The sequence below is a fragment of the Callithrix jacchus genome, chromosome 1 (assembly GCF_049354715.1).
Source record: "Callithrix jacchus isolate 240 chromosome 1, calJac240_pri, whole genome shotgun sequence".
In the NCBI taxonomy this organism is placed as follows: domain Eukaryota; kingdom Metazoa; phylum Chordata; class Mammalia; order Primates; family Cebidae; genus Callithrix; species Callithrix jacchus.
The window spans coordinates 127,757,206-127,776,544 of record NC_133502.1 but is presented as its reverse complement, the minus strand read 5'-3'; the positions used below and the strand labels follow the sequence as shown (position 1 = coordinate 127,776,544).

The window sequence follows — 19,339 nt, the reverse complement described above, 5'->3', positions numbered from 1 at the left end:
CACATCACACGTACTCATAGGTTTAAATGAAACATTGATTGGCCATTATTAATACCCATTTTTTTAAGAATAAAGCAATATTTCCACTCACTCTCCCTCTTTCTCTTCCTCTTTCTTCCTCTCCTTTACTCATTTTTTTCTTCTTTCCTTCACTCAAAAAAAAAGAAATCAACTTGTAAACCTCTAGATCCAGGTCCGCAATGTCTCTCTCATTGCTTGAATTCCTTCCTTCCCTTCCCTCTCCCCTACCTCCCTTCCTTCATCCCCTCCCTTCCTCAAAAAAAAAAAAAAAAAAAAAAAAAATCTACTGAATTAAAAAAAAAAAAAAAGAAATCAAGAACAGATTTCCAAAAGAAAAAAAAACCTGGAAAATTCACAAATACATGGAAAGTAAAAAAGACAAATGACCAATGGATTAAAGAAGAAATCACAGGGAAATTATGAAATACTATGAGGCAAATGAAAATAAAAATACTAAATACCAAAACTTTATGGAATTGTACAAAGACAGTGTGCTGGGAGATTTATAGCAATAAATGCCTATATTTTAAGTAGTAGAAATAATTCTAATCAATATCCCTAATTTTATGCCTCAAAGAACTTGAATAAGAATAGCAAATATATCCAAAGGTAGGGGAAGGAAATAATTAAGTGTAGAGTGGAGATAATTAAGTATGGAATAAGAAAGAGGTTGGGTGCAGTGGCTCATGCTTGTAATCCCAACACTTTGGGAGGCTGAGGTGGGCAGATCACCTGAGGTCAGGAGTTCAAGACAAGCCTGAACAGCATGGTAAAACCCCATCTTTACTGAAAATATAAAAATTACCTGAGCATGGTGGCAGGCGCCTATAATCCCAGCTACTTGGGAGGCTGAGGCAGGAGAATCACTTGAACCCAGGAGGTGGAGGTTGCAGTGAGCTGAGGTCAAGCCACTGCACTCCAGCCTGGCGACAGAGCAACCCTCCATCTCAAAACAATAGAAAGAAAGAAAAGGGAGAGAGAGAGAGACCTACAGACAGAAAGAGAGAGAAAAAGAGAGAGAGAATGAAAAGGAGAAAGAAAGAGAGAGAAAGGAAGAGAAGGGAAGGGCAGGGAAAGGGAAAGGGAAGGGGACAGGGAAAGGGAAGGGGGATGGGAAGGGGGAAGGCAAGGGGAAAGGGAAAGGGAAGGGGAAGGGAAGAGAAGGAAAGGGAAGGGAAGGGAAAGGAAAGGGGAAAGGAAAGGGAATGGAAAGGGGAAAGGAAAGGAAAGGGGAAAGGAAAGGAAATTCTGCAATCTGTAGAATGGAAGAATTTGCAAATTATAAATCAGGGTCTATTTTCCAGGATATACAAAGAACTCTTACAACTCAACAACAGTCCATTTATTTTCTCAAAAAATAGGCAAATGACTTGAACAGATAATTCTCCAAGAAGATATACAAATAGCTAATAAGTCCATGAAAAGATACTTAACATTATTAGCTATTAGGGAAATGCAAACCCAAATTACATGAGATACCATTTCATAGTCAATTCGTTGGCAACGATAATAACAATGGAAAATAAGTATTGGCGAGAACATGGAGAAATTGGAACACTTCTATATTGTTTGTGAGAATGTAGAACAGTGTAGCCACTGTGGAAAAACAGTTTGGTAGTTCCTCAAAAAGTTAAGCAGAATTACCATACAACCCAGCAATTCCATATATATATATATATATATATATATATATGAGCCAAGAGAATTGATAAAAGGTGTTCAAACCAAAACTTATACGCAAATATTCATAACAGCATCACTTGCAATAGCCAAAAGGTAGAAACAACCCAAATGTCCATCGATTGATGCATACATAAAATGTGGCATATCCATACAATTAATTTTTTATTCAGCTATAAAAAGGAATGAGGTACCTACTTGCTACAATACAAATGAACTTTGAAAACATTATGCCAAGAAGCCAGTCATAAAGGCCACATATTGTATGGTTCCATTTAAATGACATGAAAAGGAAAGGAAAATATATAGAGACAGAAAGCAAATTATTGGTGGCTAGGGTCTTGGAGAACTGGAAAATGGGGAACTACTGTTCAATGGGCTTAATGTTTCCTTTTGGGGTAATGAAAATATTCTGGAAATAGTCACGATGGCACTACAACATTGTAAATGCACTAAATGCCACTGAACACTAGCAAATGGTAAAATCGCATGTTGTAAGTATTTTACCACAAAACAAAGCATAAGAAGCTTAGAAAAGAATGGATGAGTATTTAAACGAAAAGTAGAAACCACAAGAGAAATTGATACCATGAAGCCCCTGAAAAAGAGAGAGATACAGTCTTGGTGCCTGATATCTTTCTGTTCTTGATACTCCCAAAAATAATGTTTCCATCCTTGAATTTCTGTGAAACCTAGGAATCCTTGCAATAAATATTTTTTAGTCAGTTGAAGTCACAGTCACTGCTTTCTGGAATAAAAAGTACCCTAACACAACTGCTATGTAGATGTTGGCCCTGTCACTCCACTGAAACTACCCTTGCCAAGATTTCTAATGGCCACCTAAATGCCAAATTCAAGGGTGTTTTCTTCAGTTTTTCTTTCCATACTTTTCCAAATAAGAGTGCTATGCCCGGCCGGGCACGGTGGCTCAAGCCTGTAATCCCAGCACTTTGGGAGGCCGAGGCGGGTGGATCACGAGGTCAACAGATCGAGACCATCTTGGTCAACATGGTGAAACCCCGTCTCTACTAAAATTACAAAAAATTAGCTGGGCATGGTGGCGCGTGCCTGTAATCCCAGCTGCTCGGGAGGCTGAGGCAGGAGAATTGCCTGAACCCAGGAGGCGGAGATTGCGGTGAGCCGAGATCGCGCCATTGCACTCCAGCCTGGGTAGCAAGAGCAAAACTCCGTCTCAAAAAAAAAAAAAAAAAAAAAAAAGAGTGTCATGCCTTCATTCCTGAAATAACTGCTTCCTTAAGCTTCTGTGTTCTTCCTCTGTGAAAGTTCATCCGCTTTCACAGTTTCAAATATTACTTATATGTTGATGAATATAAATCCATACTTCGAATCCATACCTTTCACCCGTATTTTAGACTCTTATTTCCAATAGCACCTTCTAAAAAATCAACACATTTCCTTAGGCTAGCAACCCACTAACCTGCTCCCTTCTGCCAACAGGTAGGTAAAACTAGTCGTGTGCCTTCCAGTGATGCTTCTCTCCCCTCCAACAAACACTCTTTCACTTTTTTAAAAATGTTGACATCCTGGCTCACCCTGTAATCCAAACACTTTGGGAGGCCGAGGTGGGTATATCATGAGGTTAAGAGATTGAGACCATCCCGGTCAACAAGGTGAAACCCAGTCTCTACTAAAAATGCAAAAATTAGCTGGGCGTGGTGGCAGGTACCTGTAATCCCGGCTACTCAGGAGGCTGAGGCAGGAGAATCTCTTGAACCCAGGAGGCAGAGTTTACAATGAGCCGAGATCACACCACTGCACTCCAGCCTGATGACAGAGCAAGACTTCATCTCAAAAAAATGAAAAAGTTCAGGCTCAACACACCTGCCACTCTCCTGTGCTATGCTACCAGTAACCAGTATTTTAGTACTGTTCCATCTTGAGAGGTAATATTGGGAGTTCAAGAAATATTATCAGAGAGTTAATCATTGCTATTATTATTTTTTTTCTTTGAGACGGAGTCTCACTCTGTTGCCCAGGCTGAAGTGCAGTAGCACTATCTTGGCTCACTGTAACCTCCATCACCCAGGCTCAGGAGACCTTAGGTGATCCACCCACCTCAGCCTCCCAAAGTGCTGGGATTACAGGCATGAGCCACTGCACCTGGCCAACCATTGCTATTATAAGGAAAAAAAATTCTGACAAAAAAAGTAAATACATTTATAAACACATTCATTCATTCATTCATTCATTCATTCAACTATTTTTTTTTTTTTTTTTTTGAGACGGAGTTTCGCTCTTGTTACCCAGGCTGGAGTGCAATGGTGCGATCTTGGCTCATTGCAGCCTCCGCCTCCTGGGTTCAGGCAATTCTCCTGCCTCAGCCTCCCGAGTAGCTGGGATTATAGGCACGCACCACCATGCCCAGCTAATTTTTTGTATCTTTAGTAGAGACGGGGTTTCACCATTTTGACCAGGATGGTCTCGATCTCATGACCTCGTGATCCACCCGCCTCGGCCTCCCAAAGTGCTGGGATTACAGGCTTGAGCCACCGCGCCCGGGCTCATTCAACTATTTACTGAATACCTATTAGGTATCAGGTGTTGACTCCAGCAGTGGAGACTGTTAAACAAGACAGAATAGGTCCCTATGTTTGTGGAGCTTATATTCTAATGAGAGAGCAAACAAGCAAGGCAAAATCAGTAGTAATAAATTATGTGATTAAAAAAAGCTGTGAAAGGGGTTAACTGGTGGTCTATTCACATAACTCCATGCTGATTACACATATGTGATAAGTATGTTTACACAATTTTGGCTACAGATTGCAGTTTTGATTTCACACAAAGAAAACACAAAAATTAAGTAGCTTTTTGAGATCTTTTTGGCACATGATTCAAATAGTCTGATAACCTGGCAGACATTATAGTAAATATCTGTGCTAGAATTACATCTCTCCACTTAAGAACATGTATCCAATTCTGTACTGGAAATCATTAACACATAAACAGAATTCTACTTAAAAAAGCTTTCAGACATTGAGTATTTTCAAAATTACATAAAATTTTTTTCCAGGCACTTTAACAGAATCCACTACAAAGATTTTGGAGTTTCCAGAGGATCTAGGGAACCAGAAAATGCACTCAACCTTTCTTCTAATACCAGGACCCCATGTGAAACATGACCATTTTCCAGATGTTTTATTCTTAAAACAATTAGCTCTCCTTTGACAGGACAACTTTCACCCATAACTGCACTTCACATGTTGCTTCTATATTCACTAGAATGGACCTAATATATAAGCAAGTGTCAGCAACAAAGAAAATTTGTAAAATGGAGAATAGTGTTGAAAAACTGTATCGGTCCAATAATGCAATAAATCTTCCACATTTAAAAGGACAAACAATCAGTACTGAGTAACATAACTAGACTCACACAAAAATTTCCACTCCTTGTAGGGGACTGATGCTGACACTAACTGGAATGAGAGGAACTATCGTAGCTTTTAGAAATGGGGAAAGTATTTGGCAGTTTCGTGCATTTTAGGGGAGGTATGGAAAGACAGAGACGCAGTCCCAAAGCCAAGGGGGAACACAGTGAACTAGTTCCTTCCCCAGAGATCTTTAGCACTGGACAAAAGAATCCACATCTAAGCAACGGGAATGATCAGTTCCTTTATTACAGTGCTTTATCTTTCAAACAAGTTTTTTAGATTAAAAGAAATCGTGAAATGTTTTATGGACAATGGATTTGGAACTGAGAAAGCCTAACAGTACTTGTTAAAAAGATCCAGATGTGGTAAAATCTGGAAGCAAAGCTACTTTAAATCTCTCATCCAGTTGACAGCCTCAAAGAATCCTGATATAAATGGTATATGTGAACATAATGCATTACAACAGGACCCATTATCACACATACTTTGGCTACACAGAGGATCAGATCTCAATGCCACAATGTATATGTGTAACCCTTACAGTAAGTCTGGCAACAAGTAGGCTAACAGCTGGAGTCTATGTTTTCCATCACTAGTATACTGCTTTTGTGGTTTGGACATTCGTTACTTTCTCCATTTAAATGCTGTTTACAGATAACTTAGCTTAGAATTATCTAGTCTTTATATATCTATTTGTACATATATTAAAGTTCCAGATCAACAAATATTAGAAAACTATTACCTACCAATCTGTTCTAAGTATTTAAGATAAAACACAGCCTCCTGTCCATTGAGGATATCACACCTAATGGGAAAGACATACTTGAAACAAAGAACTATAAATAATTATGTAAAAAATGACACATGTATTAAGCACTATGAAAATATATAGGAATTAAATCAATGCAAAGAAACTAAGAACCTTGAAAAAAGATTTGAAAAAAGATTCGAGGAAATGATAACAAGAATGGATACCTTAGAGAGGAATATGAATGAATTAAAGGAGCTGAAAAACACAATACGAGAACTTCGCGAAGCAAACGCAAGTTTCAATAGCCGAACTGACCAAGCAGAAGAAAGAATATCTGAAGTCAAAGACCAACTCAATGAAATAAAACGAGAAACCAAGATCAGAGAAAAAAGCGCAAAAAGGAATGAACAAAGTCTCCAAGAAATGTGGGACTATGTGAAAAGACCTAACCTACGTTTGATAGGTGTACCAGAAGGGGACGAAGAGAATGAATCCCAGCTGGAAAATACTCTTCAGGACATCATCCAGGAAAATTTCCCCCACCTAGCAAGACAAGCCAACACTCAATTGCAGGAAATACAGAGAACACCACAAAGATATTCTGCAAGAAGAGCAACCCCAAGGCACATAATCGTCAGATTCAACAGGGTTGAAATAAAGGAGAGAATACTAAGGGCAGCCAGAGAGAAAGGTCGGGTCACCCACAAAGGGAAGCCCATCAGACTCACAGCAGATCTCTCGGCAGAAACACTACAAGCCAGAAGAGAGTGGGGGCCAATATTCAACATTCTTAAAGAAAAGAACTTTCAACCCAGAATTTCATATCCAGCCAAACTGAGCTTCAGAAGTGAAGGAAGAATAAAATCCTTTGCGAACAAGCAAGTACTCAGAGATTTTGTCACCACCAGGCCTGCTTTACAAGAGCTCCTAAAAGAGGCACTACACATAGAAAGGATCAATCAGTACCAGCCATTCCAAAATCACACTGAATGCTAAAGAGCTTCAACATAATGAAGAATCTACAACAACTAACAGGCAAAACAGCCACTTAGAATCAAAATGGCAGTATCAAATTCACACATAACAATATTAACCCTAAATGTAAATGGACTAAATGCACCAATCAAAAGACACAGACTGGCAAATTGGATATAAATCCAAAACCCATCAGTGTGCTGTATCCAGGAAACCCATCTCACATGCAAGGATACACAAAGGCTCAAAATAAAGGGATGGAGGAAGATTTACCAAGCTAATGGAAAGCAAAAAAAAGCAGGAGTTGCAATTCTCATCTCTGATAAAATAGACTTTAAAGCAACAAAGATCAAAAGAGACAAAGAAGGCCATTACATAATGGTAAAAGGATCGATACAACAAGAAGAGCTAACGATCCTAAACATATATGGACCCAACACAGGAGCACCCAGATACATAAGGCAAGTTCTTAATGACTTACAGAAGGACTTAGACTCCCACACAATAATAGTGGGAGACTTTAACACTCCACTGTCAATACTAGACAGATCAACCAGACAGAAAATCAACAAGGATACCCAGGGCTTGAACTCAGACCTGGAGCAAGCAAACCTGGTGGACATTTACAGAACTCTCCACCCCAAATCCACAGAATACACATTCTTCTCAGCACCACATCACACCTACTCTAAAATTGACCACATAATTGGAAGTAAAGCACTGCTCAACAAATGCAAAACAACTGAAATCATAACAAACAGCCTCTCAGACCATAGTGCAATCAAGTTAGAACTCAGAATTCAGAAACCGACCCAGAACCGCACAGCTTCATGGAAACTGAACAACTGGCTCTTGAATGTTGACTGGGTAAACAATGAAATGAAGTCAGAAATAAAGAATTTCTTCGAAACCAATGAGAACGAAGACACAACGTGCCAGAACCTCTGGGACACATTTAAAGCAGTCTCTAGAGGAAAGTATATAGCAATAAGTGCCCATATGAGGAGAATGGAGAGATCCAAAATTGACACCCTATCGTCAAAATTGAAAGAGCTAGAGGAGCAAGATAAAAAAAACTCAAAACCCAGCAGAAGACAAGAAATTACTAAGATCAGAGCTGAGCTGAAGGAGATTGAGACACGAAAAACCCTTCAAAAAATCAATAAATCCAAGAGCTGGTTTTTTGAAAAGATCAACTAAATAGACAGACCACTAGCCAGATTGATTAAAAATAAAAGAGAGAACAACCAAATAGATGCAATAAAAAATGATAAAGGGGAAATCACCACAGATTCCACAGAAATTCAAACCATCATCAGAGAATATTACAAACAACTCTATGCGCATAAACTAGTAAACCTGGAAGAAATGGATAAATTCCTGGACTCCTGTGTCCTCCCAAGCCTAAACCAGGAGGAAGCTGAAACTATGAATAGACCAATAACAAGGTCTGAAGTTGAGGCAGCAATTAAGAGCCTACCTCACAAAAAAAGCCCAGGTCCAGATGGGTTCACAGCCGAATTCTACCAGACACACAAGGAGGAGCTGGTACCATTCCTTCTAAAACTATTTCAAACAATCCAAAAAGAGGGAATCCTTCCCAAATCATTTTATGAGACCAACATCATCCTGATACCAAAACCCGGCAGAGACCCAACGAGAAAAGAAAACTTCAGGCCAATATCCATGATGAACATAGATGCAAAAATCTTCAATAAAATATTGGCAAGCCGATTGCAACAGCAAATCAAAAAACTTATTCATCATGATCAAGTAGGATTCATCCCAGGGATGCAAGGCTGGTTCAACATACGCAAGTCTATCAACGTAATTCACCACATAAACAGAACCAAAAACAAAAACTACATGATTATCTCAATTGACGCAGAGAAGGCATTTGACAACATTCAACAGCCCTTTATGCTAAAAACCCTCAATAAACTCGGTATCGATGGAACGTATCTCAAAGTAATAAAAGCTATTTATGACAAACCAACAGCCAATATCATACTGAATGGGCAAAAACTGGAAGCATTCCCTTTGAAATCTGGTACTAGACAAGGATGCCCTCTCTCACCACTCCTATTCAATATAGTACTGGAAGTTCTAGCCAGAGCAATCAGGCAAGAAAAAGAAATAAAGGGTATTCAAATAGGAAAGGTGGAAGCCAAATTGTCTCTATTTGCAGACGACATGATAGTATACCTAGAAGACCCCATCGCCTCAGCCCAAAAACTCCTGAAACTGATAAACAACTTCAGCAAAGTCTCAGGATATAAAATCAATGTGCAAAAATCACAAGCATTCGTCTACACCAATAACAGACTTAAAGAAAGCCAAATCAAGAGCGAACTGCCATTCGCAATTGCCACAAAAAGAATAAAATACCTTGGAATACAACTCACAAGGAACGTAAGGGACCTCTTCAAGGAGAACTACAAACCACTGCTCAACGAAATCAGAGAGGACACAAACAGATGGAGAAACATTCCATGTTCATGGTTAGGAAGAATTAATATCATGAAAATGGCTATACTGCCCAAAGTAATTTACAGAATCAATGCTATCCCCATCAAGCTACCATTGACTTTCTTCACAGAACTGGAAAAAACCACCATGAACTTCATATGGAACCAAAAGAGAGCCCGCATAGCCAAGTCAATTCTAAGCAAAAAGAACACAACGGGGGGCATCACACTACCGGATTTCAAACTATACTACAAGGCTACAGTAATCAAAACAGCATGGTACTGGTACCAAAACAGAGATATAGACCAATGGAACAAAACAGAGGCACCGGAGGCAACACAACATACATACAACTATACAATCTTTGATAAACCTGACAAAAACAAGCAATGGGGCAAGGATTCCATGTTTAACAAATGGTGTTGGGAAAACTGGCTAGCCATGTGCAGAAAGCAGAAACTGGACCCCTTCCTGACACCTTACACTAAAATTAACTCCAGATGGATTAAAGACTTAAACATAAGACCTGGCACCATAAAAACCCTAGAAGGAAATCTAGGCAAAACTATCCAGGACATAGGAGTAGGCAAGGACTTCATGAACAAAACACCAAGAGCATTGGCAACAAAAGCCAAAATAGACAAATGGGACCTAATGAAACTCCACAGCTTCTGCACGGCAAAAGAAACAGTCACTAGAGTGGATCGGCAACCAACAGAATGGGAAAAAATTTTCGCAGTCTACCCATCTGACAAAGGGCTGATATCCAGAATTTACAAAGAACTCAAGCAGATTTACAGGAAAAAAACAAACAAGCCCATTCAAAAGTGGGCAAAGGATATGAACAGATACTTTACGAAAGAAGACATATATGAGGCCAACAATCATATGAAAAAATGCTCATCGTCACTGGGCATTAGAGAGATGCAAATCAAAACCACATTGAGATACCATCTCACGCCAGTTAGAATGGCGATCATTAAAAAATCTGGAGACAACAGATGCTGGAGAGGATGTGGAGAAAAAGGAACACTTTTACACTGTTGGTGGGAGTGTAAATTAGTTCAACCATTGTGGAAGACAGTGTGGCGATTCCTCAAGGCCTTAGAAATAGAAATTCCATTTGACCCAGCAATCCCATTACTGGGTATATATCCAAAAGACTATAAATCGTTCTGCTATAAGGACACATGTACACGAATGTTCATTGCAGCACTGTTTACAATAGCAAAGACCTGGAATCAACCCAAATGCCCATTGATAATAGACTGGATTGGAAAAATGTGGCACATATACACCATGGAATATTATGCAGCAATCAGAAATGATGAATTCGTGTCGTTTGTAGGGACATGGATGAATGTGGAAAACATCATCCTCAGCAAACTGACACAAGAACAGAAAATGAAACACCGCATATTCTCACTCATAGGTGGGTGATGAAAAATGAGAACACATGGACACAGAAAGGGGAGTACTAAACACTGGGGTCTATTGGGGGGAAAAGGGGAGGGCCAGTGGGAGGGGGAGGTGGGGAGGGATAGCCTGGGGAGAAATGCCAAATGTGGGTGAAGGGGAGAAGAAAAGCAAAGCACACTGCCATGTATGTACCTACGCAACTGTCTTGCATGCTCTGCTCATGTACCCCAAAACCTATAATCCAATAAAAAATTAAAAAAAAAAAAAAAAAAGAAAAAAAGAAAATATATAGGCAAGCATCACATAAATAATCTAACCTACTCTAGGAACATCATAGAAGCCCCTATCTTGCCCCACCAAGGAAAGAATATTTACATCAAGATGGAAAGGATGAGTAGAAATTTTCTAGACTCAGTCCATGGAACAACAAGCAGAGAGCATTACAGCATTGCCTATTAGCGGGAACTAGGAGATATCTAGCACCCTGAAAGAAACTACAAGACAGTTTTTAAAATCAATAGATGATTCTGATACATCAGACAGACACTAAAAGTTGGTAGGTTTTGTATGCTAAGACCAAATACTTCAATAACATTTTGTTATTAAAAGCAAAAATATCCCAAGGCCCCTTAAAACCAGGAAGGCCAGAAAGGAGAATGGCAGCCAGTGGAAACCTGAGTGAGGAAGGCAGTTTAACAGGACAGCAGTCTAGTAGGGACAGGAGATGAGTTACATCCAGGATGATTGTGCAAATGAGCAAATATACTGAAGACACTGAGAGTCAAGTTTCTTACTGTCAGAAAAGGGAGTTACAGATAGAAAAAGATTTTGAACTCTTTTAATTCTGTATATAGCTAAATACAGAAATAAATAAAGATGAGAGAGAGAATAAGAATACATATTTCCTAGCTCTGGCCACTGAAAGGGCCTAGAGACAAAGATGACCCCAGCAGCAATGAGACACTTTGCACACAGACGTTAGCTTCTTAATACCATTCTCCATTAAAAGACACCTGGATTATCTATTACAGGGTGGCCGATAGTACAAAATAAACCTAGGACATCTTCTTGTGCCACAAAGGAATTAGTCAAAGAATGAGGGGGGTCATGTCAAAAGGACACAAGAGCCAACCTGTAGAGGCTCTTATTGGTCAAATTAAACATTTTGTTCAATTTTTTGAACAAACTGAAGATCAAAATAATAGATAATTGAATAGTTAAATAAAATATAAATTTAGGAGTCTACACAGAAAGAAAAAAAGAAGAAAAGAGAGAGAGGGAGAGAGACAGAAAGAAGAGAAGAGGAGAAGAGAAGAGGGGAGGGGGGAGGGGAGGGGAGGGGAGGGGAGGGGAGGGGAGGGGAGGGAAGGGGAGGGAAGGGAAGGGAAGGGAAGGGAAGGGAAGAGGAGGAAGGAAGGAAGGAAGGAAGGAAGGAAGGAAGGAAGGAAGGAAGGAAGGAAGGAAGGAAGGAAGGAAGGAAGGGAGGGAGGGAGGGAGGGAGGGAGGGGGGAGGGAGGGGGGAGGGAGGGAAGGAAGGAGAAAAGAAAGGGAGAGGGAGAATGAGAGAAAGGAGAGAGAGAAAAAGAAAAAGGAGAGAAGAAAGAAAGAGAAAAAAGAAAGAGAGAGAAGAGAGAGAGAGGGAGAAAGAGGAAGAGGGAGGGGGAGAGAGAGAAAGAGAGAGAGAGTGGAGGAGGACTTTCTTATAGCAGATTGCCTAAGAAAAACAATGTAAATGGAATCACAGATTTTTAAAAATCACCTTTTGGCAGCCATCACAGTTAATAATCAATTCAGGCAAGAAGTATTAGTGAATGCTAAAACTAATAGGTGAAAATAGAGTATCTGTGAAGTCTCAAAACATCTCCACATGAAAGATTTATTAAAAGTAAGGGTAAAAGAATAACTTCATAGTGAAGAAATCTAGAATACATCTTATCCAAGTGATCAAAGCGCACCACCCCAGTGGAGGGAGCTGAGACATCATATGCCACCTGAGAGCATGCAGTGAGAAGCGCAGAGCTCCATGTCTGTCACACTACCGAAAGTGACCCACTAACTCTAACATGAGAAACATCAGGCAAATCCGAATTAAAGAACATTCTATAAAATAACTGTCTTCTAATCTAAAAACTTGTTAAAGTCAAGAAGTCACAGAAAAAAACTGAAGAAGTGTTTGGGTTGAAGGAGACCAAAGAGACACAACAAATAAGTACAGAGCAACATTCTAGATGAGATTATTTTTCTATTAAAAACATTATTGGGATTGTTGATGAAACTTGAATAGTGCTCTCGTTGAAAGAAATGTGGAGTTTTTCTTATTGTCAGAAAAGGGGGACGATTTTGGCAACTTTTCTATATATTTTTACAACTTTATGTTTGAAGTTGTTTCAAAATAAAAGGGTAAAAATACGAATTTTAAAAGATATTCAGAATAGAGAACTCAGAAATTAACGTACATATCTATAGCAAACTAATTTTTGACAAAAATGTTAAGAACACTCAGTGGGAAAAGGACAGTCTCCTCAATATATGATGGTAAGAAAACTGGATATCCATATACAGAAATTAGAGCCCCCCCCCCATTTCTCATCCTATAAAAATCAACTCAAAGTACCTCAAAGACATAAATGTAAGACATAAAATGATAAAACTGCAAGAATAAAATGTAGGAGAAATGCTTCAGGACACTGGCCTAGGGAAAGAGTTTATAAATAAGACCTCAAAAGCATAGAAAATAAAAGCAAAAATAAATGGGATTATATCAAACTAAAAAGCTTCTGCATAGCAAAGGAAATAATCAACAACGTGAAAAGACAACCTGCAGAATGGAGAAAATATCTGCACATTATTCATCTGACAAGGGACTAATACCCAGAATATATAAGAAACTGAAACATCTCAACAGCAAAAAAATAAACAATCTGAATTTAAAATGGGGATATTATCTCAAGAGATATTTCTCAAAAGATGTACAAATGGTCAACAAATACATGAAAAACTGCTCAGCGTCACTCATCAGGAAAATGCAAATCAAAACCACAAAGAGGTTTCATCTCTTCCCATTTAGGATGGCTATTATAACGAAAACCAGCAAATGCTGGTGAGGATGTGAAGAAAAGGGAACTCATTCACTGTTTGTGGGAATGTAAGCTAGTACAGCCACTATAAATAATATTATGTAGGTTCCTCAGAAAACTAAAAATAGAACTACAATATGATCTAACAATCCTCCTACTGGGCATGTATCCAAAGGAAAGGAAATCATTATACAAGAGACGTCTGTACCCCATGTTTATTTTGGCACTATTTACAATAGCCATGATATGGAATCAATCTAGAAGTCCAACAATAGATGAATGGATTTTTTAAATGTGGTATACATTTACAGTGAAATACTATTAAGCCAACAAAAAGAATGAAATCCTGCTGGTCATGGCAGCATGGATAGAAATACAAGGCATTATGTTAAGTGAAATAAGCCAGGAACAGAAAGTTAAATACCACATGCTCTCACTCATATGTGAAAGCAAAAAGAAAGTTGATCTCATAGAAGTAAAAAGTAGAACAAAAAATACTGGAGGCTGGGAAAGAGCAGGGGGATGAAAGAGATAGAGACTTGTTAAAGGATACAAAACTACAATTAGATGGGAGGAATAAGTTCTAGTGTTCTATTCCACTGTAGGGTGAGTATAGCTATCAATAATACATGGTTTCAAGTAGCTAGGAGGAAGACATTCAATGTTCCCAACACAAATCAATGATAAATGTTTGAAATAGATACACTCATTAATCTGATCACTATACATTATATCATCAAAACATCACCATGTACTCCATAAATAAGTATAATTATTAGTCAACTAAACAATAAAATTTTTTAAGAATTCCAAAATTTATTTTAAAAATACCTACCTCTTAAACAGTAAATAAATGCACAAATCTTTAGACCTTCTGGCAATTATATGCAAATGAGAGCAGTCTTAAGGTATCATTTTATACCTTTTTATACTGGTTTTTATTATCATTTATTGGGCTGCTTTGTAATATGACATTATAATAGAAGGAATTTATTCTTGTATCGTTTTCTAAGAACTGCTACACAAAGTGACTCATAATCCTTACAAAACTCTATAAAAGAGAGTCAATTATTTTCTCCATTTTACAGAAGTGGTCAAAGCTTACAGACACAGCTTGCCTGAAGTTATACAGCCAGCAAGCAGTAGAAGTGGGATATGAACCCAGGCAGTCTGACTCCTGTGCTTTTAACCTCTATGTTCTATATTTTTGCAAATTTACACGGGCTGAGGTATTGAAAACTGGTACAACTTTTTGGAAGGGCAAGGAGGCTAGGCCATCCCTACAGTCACCAAATCCTCAAACTCCTGGCTCACTACGTTACTGAGAATTTATCTGAAGGAAAGCTGTAGCAGGAGAGCTATGTGCATAAAGATGTTCACTAAAGGCCAGGCGTGGTAGCTCAAACCTGCAGTCCCAGCACTTTGGGAGGAAGAGGCGGGCCGATCACTTGAGGCCAGGAGTTCAAGACCAGGCTGGACAACATAGAAAAAAGCCATTTCTACTTAAAAAATTTAAAAGTAGCTTTTTATTTTATTTTTTGGGGGCTTGGTGGCGCTTGCCTATTTACACAGGGCTGAGGTACTGATTCTCTTGTCCACCTACTCAAGAGGCTGAGGCAGGAGAATCACTTAAGCCTGGGAGGCAGAGGTTGCAGTGAGCCAAGATGATGCCACTGCACTCTAGCCTGGGTGACAGAGCAAGACAATGTCTCAAAAAAAAAAAATCACTAAATTGAAATTGTTTATATGACCAATAGAAAAATAATTAAGATGACTTATGAATTTGATGAAATATTCTACAGTCATTTAAAAATGAGAGAACTATGCCAGGTGCTGTGGCTCATGCCTGTAATCCCAACATTTAAAGAGGCTGAGGCAGGAGGATTACTTGAAGCTAGGAGTTCGAGACAAGACTAGGCAACATAGTGAGACTTCATCTCTACAAAAAATAAGAAAATTATCTGGGCCTGGTTGTATGTACCTGCACGCCTAGTTACCTGGGAGGCTGAGGCAGGAAAGCTGAAGTTGCAGTAAGCCATGATTGTGCCGCTGCACTTCACCCTGGGTGACAGAGACCTTGTTTCAAAAATAATAATTATTGTATTATTGTTATGGTAATATATGAAAACAGGGAAAGTTTATAACACTAAGTTTAAAAACACAAAGTATACGTACATGTACATGTACATGTATTTGGAAATGCATAAAACCTGTGTCCACAAAAGCAACAAATTAAGTAATATCAGGAAATGATAACAGCTGTACAGTCATGGAAAAACTGGTGACATTTTTTTCTTCCAAACATTTTCATGAGGTTTACAACAACAAAAAAGGAATCAAACACACCAAAAACATATCCTATTGACAAATGTCCAGAAAACGATGCAACAGAATTATTTTCTTACTTCCTCAAGACTTGTTTTGGAAGATATGAGTGCTAATATGCTCATCTACATGTAAAGTTATTAATTTTAAAATAAGACAATAAAATAACATACATTTTATGGGCCAATATAAGACACACGCATACACGTAGAAGGATTATGAAGGACATATCTATAGTGGTTGTTATCTCCAAGTGGTGACATGAGAGAGCACTGTCTTATTTTCTTCTTTAAACATTTTTAAGTTAGTGTTATACATATATACTGACTTCTAATAATATTTTTAAAAAGAGTTGTACAGGTAAACTATTTCTGAATTAAAATACTCAAAAATCACACATAATCTTGGCAATCAAATCCATGACTGCATTGGAGAATACGACAGCTTTCTCTTATCATTTATTCTTTATTCAGAGTTCACTAAGTCTATTCCTTTGGCATATTTCCTTCTCAACAATTACCTCTCATGCTAATAATCCAAAAATGACTGATGGAGCATATACCTACCTCTACTTTGTATACAAGCCCAGTACTTACACACTAACCAATGAATCCATATCAAGAAAGAAGGCCATTCATAATAACTATTACGTGGACTTAAATATACTTTGCTCAGTTAATACTTCTATGAACTTTTAAAGCCTAATAGGAAAATACAAGCTTAGAAAGGGTTAGTCACATTCCCCAGCAATATAATAACAAACATAATCCTATTATATACAAATATCTAATATTAGCATTAGAAAGAATCACTTTTATTAAGTACTTTAAATATGTTTCTAATGTTTTATAAAAGAAGTGGATAAAATCTTGATGAGATCTGAACAGCATATGATCTTGAGAAAATCAGAAATCAGACAAAAGAATTAATGAGTACGAAAGCAGCAAAATATTAAGAGTCAAAAATCAGAAGTTCTTTAGGGGAAAAAAATCCATGTTAGGAGGAACTAAAGGATGAGCAAAGATTTTAAGCCTAGGATAGTCAAGAAATGTTCACAAAAATAGATAATAATGATGACAAAACATTAAGGAACAATATATCTGATAGAATTCCAGAGCTATCAGAGAAGAAAGGAGAATGTCACGTGGTGCAGCAAACAAGCAAAACAAAACCCTGTTAAATTCAAAACCATGAACTGAATTATTTAAAAACTGAAGGAATTTCATCTATTTAGTATGGTTTCAAAATGTGGGTCTGCATTAAAGCATGGGTGCTATGAACATCTTAACATGTTCTATCACATGAGTACTAAACTGAGTATCCTAATTGAGAAAGCTGTAAAAATTAGAAAACAGATGAACAGATTCACTACCTCAAATTTGATTGGCTAAATTTGAGACCATGATGCCCAATCTCATCCTGGCACAAGTGTGGATTGGGGATGGCCTGTCACATTTCTTTCCTCTAGTGAGTTGTCAAAGTTAAAAGCAGCATGCAGAAGCAACGAAATCATGCCATTCCTAAAATTTTCTGCCTATGTGAAGCATTATTTTTATTTTCTAAAACCATTTATTCTGCAAAAGAGTTCACCAAAGTTGCCATCCTTCCTATCAGCAGCCCCACCAGGCTCTGATGAGTGACATCCAGACATTTAAACTCAAAAGCTGTTTCAGAAGGGAGTTATTAAAATTCAAATGAGCTGGGTATATTGAAGAAGAAAACACTCGTTTGCATGCACACCTCCGCATTTGGCCATCCCATTTAGCCCCATAGAGCAGGGTCTGGTTTTGTTTTTGTAAATGGGCTTTGGAGGCGGAGGTCAGCCTCCCACGGCCCCCACTCCTCTGGGGTCATCATTAGTAATGTGTAAGGCTGAATAGATTTTCCTCTGAATCTAGTCAGCAAACCTGTCAAGACAAGAGCCCTCTCCCACAACCTGAAAATGCCAAAAATCTGACTGGTAATATGGTATTCTTAATACTTCATTTATTTGTTTTAAAATAGCTTTCAGCAAGACTGCACATAACAACACTGATTCCAGTTCCACTTGATATTTCAGCCTTATAGCAGAACATTTCCTGTTGTACCATGACTATGGAATCATAAAAACGTTACATTCAACCAAAAATTTCCCATAAGATTCAGAGAAAATTCATTTCTGCCAAGAAATATGGATCTGGGGAGCCAGACTCACAATTTAATCACTAGAAAAGAAAAAGAGTCTATCTTTCATTTGACCTTAAGAGTTTTTACTTTTATTTCTCATGAAAATATCTCACATCATTTTAAAATTTCATATCAATCAGCAACGTAACAAAAAATATAGCAGAAATATACACATATCCCTAGCATTAGTTTGGCCATAGAAATTTTAGATGCTTATTTGGTAAGAATTTCTTTCTAACAAAGACATCTCTACTATAATATTTAAGTGGATTTAATTTATGGCAACATAAACAATGAACTAACTGTACATTATGTGTAATATATAATCTGCTTATATATAAATATGTCATATACAACAATGACATAACCATTTGTCAATTTTTACCGAGGATAAGTAAATCATGCTAATTCAGGACCCTAGAATAATAGCACAAATTCTAGAAATTAACATAATTTGTCTCCAGACTATGAAAATATTCATAATCTGGAAGCTCCAGGGATTACTGTACCCAGTGGGAAATCAGACAACACAGCTTTAACTTCCCTTCCAAAGGTAAGATTTTATTCTTCCATGATGCTCACGAATCAAACTGCCACTTACAGATTTTTTTCCAGTTTTGTTTAAATTTTTTTTTCTTTCTAAATTTGGGATGGTCTTGCTGTAATACAGGCACTGATTTTGCCCAGACTGACCTAACCAAAGAAGACCGACCTAGCCAAGGAAGAATAAAATCAGCAAACCCATCAATGAAAGAATATCACATTAATGAAGTTAATTCCTGAGCCATGCATGTTTAGTTCTAATCTGTTTTTTCCTCATAGCCCTGAAAATTATATGTGTATTATTAAGGAGCACTGATTCCATAAGTTACATGCATTGTTCTGGCTCCAGTTAAAAACAAAAGGCACTCAATCTCTGTCTTCAAGTTGCTTGTACTCTAATAGGGGTGGCAGCAATACAGAATCACAAAGGCTCAAGTGTCTGCAAAGAAAAAGAATACAAACTAAAAATAGGGACTAGAGCCAGTGATTTCAACAACATAGAGAAATCATAAAAGATGCAGGGG

The 19,339-nt window shown here is 37.9% G+C and overlaps 1 protein-coding gene across 10 annotated transcripts in view; it reads right to left on the bottom strand.

Annotated features, from left to right (window-relative positions):
* FOCAD (focadhesin) overlaps nucleotides 1–19,339 on the bottom strand; it is a 302,205-nt gene that overhangs the window by 29,639 nt on the left and 253,227 nt on the right. The gene's annotated exons all lie outside the window — the stretch shown is intronic.